The sequence below is a fragment of the Elephantulus edwardii genome, unplaced genomic scaffold, assembly GCF_000299155.1.
Source record: "Elephantulus edwardii isolate Elephantulus edwardi_28Jun2011 unplaced genomic scaffold, EleEdw1.0 scaffold00209, whole genome shotgun sequence".
NCBI classification, from domain to species: domain Eukaryota; kingdom Metazoa; phylum Chordata; class Mammalia; order Macroscelidea; family Macroscelididae; genus Elephantulus; species Elephantulus edwardii.
Genome location: NW_006399959.1, coordinates 3,982,509 through 3,990,114, shown reverse-complemented (window position 1 = coordinate 3,990,114; position 7,606 = coordinate 3,982,509).

The following is a 7,606-nucleotide window of genomic DNA, read 5'->3' as shown; positions in this document are numbered from 1 at the left end:
CTAGTGTTGTTCCTAGCTTTTCTGTAATGAATTTTATAGTCCTTGGTTTTAGTCCTAGGTCCATGATCCACCTTGAGTTGGTTTTTGTGTATGGCAGAGTTGGCATTTGTTGAGGGCTCTGCATGCCAGAAGCTCTACTAAACATGTTCATTCAAAATATTTGCTCCTTACACGTTCATAATATTTAATCTTTACAATGGACTTGTGAGGTGAGCATTCTCTGCAAACTGGCAGCCTTGAAGCCTGGTGCTGCCAGCAAGCATGTTCTCCCAGCCTATGCGGAGTCTTTTAATTCTAGATTTGGCTGTGGACTTCTATAAGTCAAAGAGATTTCATGTAGGGAATACTTGTGAATGGAGTTAGAATGTAAGAATCAAGAAACCCTGAAGGCCCTGTGAGTTAGTTCTGGTCTGCCACCAAAAAAAAAAGTTTTGGTTCCATGTCACCAGCCATTCTGTAGGAGACAGGTGAGCCTATTTGCCTCACTGAAGCTTGACAGGCTTAGGAACCATATGGGGCAGTTCTGCTCTGTCCTACAGGGTCACTAGAAATCAGCATTGACATGGCAGTGGTTGAGCTATGAGATATCATCTCACCCCAGTAATTTAACAGAACAGCAAACATTAAATGTTGGAGAGGTTGTGGAGAAACTGGAACCCTTATTCTCTGTAAGTGGGAGTGTAAAATGGTGCAACCGCTGTGGAAGGCTGTATGGCACTTTCTCAAAAAGTTGCAAATAGAAATACCATTTGACCCAGCAATTCTATTACTGGGAATTTACCCTAACGAAACCATAACTGAGTGGGCTCTGGTGGCCTAGTGTCAAGAAGCTGCACTGTAATCCCAGAAGTGCACTGTGCAAATCCACCACATGCTCTGCTGGAGAAAGGAACAATCTCCTCCTGTACTGGTCAGATCTGATTTGATGGTATACACACACACACACATACACACACACACACACATAATAAAATTTTAAAAAATTTTTAAAAAAATAAACCGTAACTGCCACCCAATCAGATATATGCACACCCATGTTTATTGTGGTTTTGTTCGCAACAGCAAAGAGCTGGAAACAACCCAAGTGCCTATCAACAAACGAATGGATAGAGAAGCTGTGGTATATTCACACAATGGAATACTATGCAGCACTGAAAAACAGGGAACTCATGAAATATTATGCAAAATGGATGACCCAGGAGAACATTATGCTGAGTGAAATATTCAGTCACAGAAGGACAAATATTGCATGGAGCCACTGTTATAAAATGGGACTGACATTGGGGTTGAGGGAAGACAGAGAAGGAGGGGAGGAATGATATATACTGCAGTGAAACAGATGAGGAGAGAAGTGTTTAAAAGGGATATATGATTGGGCATTACTGTCATTACAGGAGTCCAGAGTGAAGGCTGCACAGTGGAGTGGACTTGGGAGGAGGGATTGCATAACAATGAAAGAGTTTTACTTTTCAAGAACAGTGAAATGGGGGAAGGGGGGTGGGCAGGGAGAAAAGTACAACAATGAATGACTGGAAACCCTGTCTCTGTGAACTTTCATTAAAATTAATTTTAAAAACCTCCAAACTTTAATTTCTAAAAGGGGGAGACTTCACATAAAATTTTTAAAGATATTTGCTTTTATTGGAAAAAAAATTCTAAACAGACACTGAACCCTAGACACTCCCTTTAAGCAAATACCTGTGTATTGCGTTTTTTTCTCTTTTAAACTTGTATAGTGCAAAGGTTAGCGGTTTGAATCTACCAGTCACTGTAAGGGAGAAAACCAAGCAGTCACCGTTTGTAGATTCCTCTTTGCTATAGGGTCAGAACCAGCTCGTAGGCAACTCTCCAGTGGGTTTCAGAAGCTATAAATCCCACGAGAGGAGATTGTTTTTCTCCTTCAGAGCTGTTGCTGAGTCAAACTGCAGGAAAAGCATGGTCCCTGTGTAAGCAATGCCACCCCCATACACCAAGCCACCAGTGCCCACTAGAGCTGTGAATATTTATAGGATTAGACCCAATGCAGGGTCACTATGCCTGGGAATTGACCTGGTGGCACTGACTTTTGGTATAGTGTCCATAATTTGACATCTACACCACAGCATCATTGATCTCACTGCCTGGCTCCTTAGAGTACTTAGGAATCTCTCTCTGCTGTACTCCCTGCCCTATCCTATATGGTGCCATGCCACACTCTCAGAGGCTGAGACTGCACCCCAAGCCCCCATTTTCCCACCCCGTACTTCCTCACACACCCCCACCTCCCACTCTCAATCCCCTAACCCACTGCTACAGCAGCTGTAGTAGCTCTTGTTCCTACATCATTCCAGCTGCTACATAAAGCAAAATCAAACCTCTTGCTATCAAGGGAATTCTGACTCCTGGTGACCCTTCATCAAGCTTCTGAGGCTACATATCTTTATAGGAGCAGGTTGCTACTGTTTCTTCCTCCCCATGAGCTGCCACTGTATTTGAACCACTGGCCTATCAGTTAATAGTCCAATACGTAATCTACTATACCACTAGTGCTAATGTTCAGAAGCTAATGCCATCCATATATTATCTGGAAGGATATTTTCTCATTCCCAAATGAATCCCACAGCTGTCATGTCAATCCCAAGTGCTGGTAGCCCTGTGGGACAGAGCACCACTGCTACACAAAGTTGCAAGGCTGTAATCTTTAAAGAAGCAGACTGCCTCATCATCCTCCCACGAAGCAGCAGATGGGTTCAAACCATGAACCCACGAATGTGGACAAATGTATTCACCACTGTACCACCAGGCCTCCTTTCTCTTTCCTAAGAAGGCGTTAGTGTCTGTCCTATAATAAACTCGCACTAAGGTTTAGTTGGTTCTGATGCGTAGCAATCTTCTGCCAGGTTTTGAAGATTGTAAATCATACAAGAGGTTGCCCATCTTTCTCCTGAGGGACCTCTGGTGATTCCAGCTTCCTGGGATGCTCAGCCTTTAGGTTAACAGTGCAACTTGGTAGGACTGCGCCACCAGAGCTCGCTGTAGTAAGTGCTCAGTAAATATTTTCTGTGCAATTGCATAAATGCTTAGGCTTCCTTTGGTCTATTTGAGGCATTCTCATGTGGGACCCAACCTTCTAGAACCCCTTTTGTCTTTGGCCCCTTAGATCTGAAAGACTGTTTGCCCACACCCACTCTTTTGTGCTGTGCACTCATAGGATCACTAACACACACAAAAACCCATCCAGCTTTCCTCTAGTCAGTTCCTATTCATGGCACCTGGAGGAAGAATGTCGCAGTTGCTGCCAGGTCTGATCACTCCTTGAAGAAACCTGATGATGTCTAAGGCGTGGCTTCTGATAAGGCTTTGGGCCTAAGCACCAAAACCCACACCCACTTTAATTAACAGGACACCCCCCCCCCAATTCTGAGCAATATATCATATTCCCTTGTTGTTGTTGTTGTGTACTGTCAAATCAGAACTGACCCATAGCTGACCCTCCAGAGGGTTTTCAGAGTAAGTTAATCTCACGGGAGGAGACTGTCCATCCTTCTCCCTTGAAGCAGCTGGTGGCCTAGAACTGTGTGCCTTCGGGTTTGCAGTGCAGCTTCTTGCCACTGTTGTTGTTATGTCCCGTGAGCTCTGAAGCCTGCCCTGTCCTGAGCCAGTCTCACTAATTCAGACATACCAACCCCCACTGCCCCAAATGCTGTATCAATCCATTTCATCTGAGGTCTTCCTCTCCAATGCTGTCCCTCCACCCTTCCAAGCATGGTGTCCTTCTCCAAGGACTGGTCTCTCCTGGCCACGTGCCCAAAGTATGTGAGACGAAGTTTCAAAATCGTCTTAGGAGAAACTTGATTTCACTCTCTCCAAGACAGATAACTAATTTCAGAAAAATGAAGCAGGATCCATACCCCACACCATTTTAAAAACAAAACAAAATCAAAACAAACAAACAAAAAAAAGAACAACCCAAATACACACTTTGGGAGAAGCAAATCAGTGAAATAAATGAGGGGAGGGAACCCGAACAACAAAATCTTGTAAATACAGAATAAAAGAGAAATCTTACCACTAGCCCTCCTTAAAACCCCATATAAGGCCTAGTGGTAAGAAGTTGCACTGCAATCCCAGAGGCATGCAGTTCAAATCCCCCAGATGCCCTGCTCGAGAAGGAGAGGCAATCTCCTCCTGTACCAGTTGGATCCAATTTGATGGTACACACACACAAAAAATAAAAATTTTTAAAAAATTTTTTTAAATGCACACCCATGTTTATTGCAGCTTTGTCCACAATAGCAAGGAGTTGGAAACAACCTAAGTGCCCATCAACAAACGAATGGATAGAAAAGCTGTGGTATATGCAACACAATGGAAAGCTATGCTGCGTTGAAAACCAAGGAACTCATGCAATATTATTTAAAATGGGTGACCCTGGAGGACATTATGCTGAGTGAAGTATCTCAGTCAGAAAAGGACAAAGACTACAGGGTGCCACTGTTGTAAAACAGGACTGACCTCGGGGTTGGGGGGAGACTGAGAAAGATTGGTTCAATAATGTATATTGCATTGAAACAGATGAGGGAGAAAACTCTTTAAAAGGGATATGTGATTAGGTATTTTTGTCATGACAGGAGTCCAGAATGAAGGCTACATGGTGGAATGGACCTGGGGGAGGGTTTGTAAAACAATGAAAGAATTTTTCTTTTACTTTTCCAGGAGGGAAGTGTACTAGGGGAAAGGGTTGGGAGGGGAGAAAAGTGCAACAAGGAATTAATGGAAATCCAAAGTCTCTGTAAATTTTTACTGAAATTAATAAATTTAAATAAAACAAAACAAAAAAAGAAAAAATTAAAAAAGCCAACTTTTAAAAAAAACCAAACCCCACATAAAAGGAACTATCCTTGACTACCCTCGCGCCATTTTGACCTTCTCCATGCAGTCACTTGGCATCCCTCTCAGACTACGCAAATAAAGGCCTGTTTGTTTCTTGGGACAAGTTTCTTTCTTTCTCTCCCTCTCAATTCTTTTTTTTCTTTCTTTCTTTTTTTTTTTAATCTAACAGCACCCTTCCATTGGCTCTCGAAGTTGGGACACTGTCTCAACTTTCTCCTGCAGAGCAGTTATTGGATTCAAATTTCCAGCCCAACACATACCACACTATCCTACGAAGGCTGGTTTCTAGGACTGCAGTAGGGTGAAGTGGCCCACACTGGAATGCTTCTCATCACCCTGGCACTTGGTTCTGCTCCTTGTTGGCCAAAAGACATCTGCACAGTAAGCTGTCCTTCTTTTCCAGGTTCCCCTTCCTGCTTTTTTTCCACTGTCTACATCTCTCTAGCTTGAGAACCTTGGTTACTGTAGCTACAACTTTGCAAACAGTCTTCACCTTGAGAATTAAACAAGTATGGAAATACTATCCAGAGATATATACTAACCCTCACCTCACCAGCCTCACATTAGAACTGGCTCATATCTGACCCTCCGTTGGGGTTCCAAGGTGAAAATCACAGAAACTGCCCATCTTCGTCCTGTGAAGACGCTGGTGGTCTTTGGGTCAGCAACATAACAATGCCTCCAGAGCCTCCTATGCACTGACTCCCTACACCAAACCAAACAAGCTGCCATCAGGTTAATTCCAACTCACAGCGACGCTGTAGGATAGAAGAGGACTACCCACAGCATTTCCAAGACTATAATCATTATGAAAGCAGACTGTCTTGTCTTTTTCCTGCAGAACTATTGGTGGGTTTGAACCATCAACCTTTTGCTTAGTTGTTGAATGCCTAACCAGAGTGACACCAAAGCTCCTCCACTGACCTAAGAGACCATTCTTCTTTCATCATCATGACAGGATCCTTACTTATGACCCCATTGCTGTCAAGGTTATTTCAACCCATAGTGATCATGAAGAACAGGCGAGAACACCCCCCGCCCCGAGTTTCCAAAGGTGTAATCTTTACAGGGAGTTCTAGGGGCTTAAGGAATTGCACTGCCAATGCAAAGACATATGGGTCCAAATCCACCAGCGGTTCTGCAGAAGGATGGACAGTTTCCTCCCATGTGATTTACTGCCTCCGAAAACCCACTGGAAGGGCAGCTATGGGTCAGTAATGACTTGAGGGCACAAACAACAATCTTTACAGAAGCAGATCATCTCGTCCTTCTCCCATGGAGTGGCTAGCAGTTTTGAACCATTGACTTCTTTTGTTGCATTTTCAAACTACTTTATGTGCATGTGAAAGTTGTACTATGAATGAGGAAGATCACTATGTGTGTGGCAGGTGTATGATGTGTAAGGCTGGCAGCTAAGCACCTACTTAAGAGCATATGCCCCCAGGGCTCCTGTTAGGTTCCTCTAGTTTGGTGTCATTGTTAGTGAATGAAAGGGGTTCTCTTGCCAGTAAGATAGATGAATTGCAGTATCCAAAACACTTGTTCAAAGATCTGGGAAAGCAAAGGGAATCCTCTAAAAAACTCTCTCCTACTGAAAGGGAAATTGTTAAGTTTACTTGGAGAGGAAAGAGACCCCAAATAAGCAAAGCACTTCTGAAGAACAAAAATGAAGAGGAAGGCATAGCACTTCCTGACCTCAAAACCTACTACACAGCAGTAATGAATTGTACTGGTACAATGACAGGCACATCAGCCAATGGAACAGAATCAAGAACCCAGAAATGGACCCATCCATCTATGTTGTTATTGTTAAGTGCTGTCAAGTCACAGGCATCTTTAGTCAACTGATATTCGACAAGGAAATAAAACCCATCAAATGGGGAAATGACAACCTCTTCAACAAAAGCTCCTGGCAAAACTGGTCTGCTACCTGTAGAAAGCTGAAACAGGATCTACACCTCACACCATAAACAAAAATCAATTCAAGGTGGATCAGAGACCTGGGAGTAAAGCCCCAAACCATAAAGTTCATAACAGACAAACTGCAACAAGTCTAGATGGCCTAGTCTACAGTATAAAGAGACTGCCAAATATAGCCAGAAATGCCCTATTTGGAAAGCATAAAATTAATGAATGGGACCTTCTAAAGATTAAATCCCTGTGTACATCAAAAACATTTCCCAACAGAGTGAAAAGAAAACCTACTGTCTAGGAAAACCCATTTGGCAATACCATTTCAGAATCCTACAGGGCCTACACACACACACACACACACACACACACACACATGACTGATAGTACAATTACAAAATCCAATAAGACTTTTCACAGAGGAGGATATTGGGATGGCCAACAGACACATGAAGAAATGCTCCAAATCACTGGCAATAAGAAAGATGCAAATCCAAACCACAATGAGATACCATCTCACTCCAGCAGTAGTGGCAAAGTTTAACAGGACAGCAAATAATAAATGTTGGAGAGGTGGTGCAACCACTGTGGAAGGCGGTGTGGTGCTTTCTCAAAAAGTTGCAAATAGAAATACCATTTGACTCAGCAATTCCACTACTGGGAATATTCCCCAAAGAGACCATAACTGCCACCCAAGCAGATATATGTACACCCATGTTTATTGAGGCTTTGTTCACAATAGCAAGGAGTTGGAAACAACCTAAGTGCCCATCAACAAACGAATGGATAGAGAAACTATTCACGCAATGGAATACTATGCTGC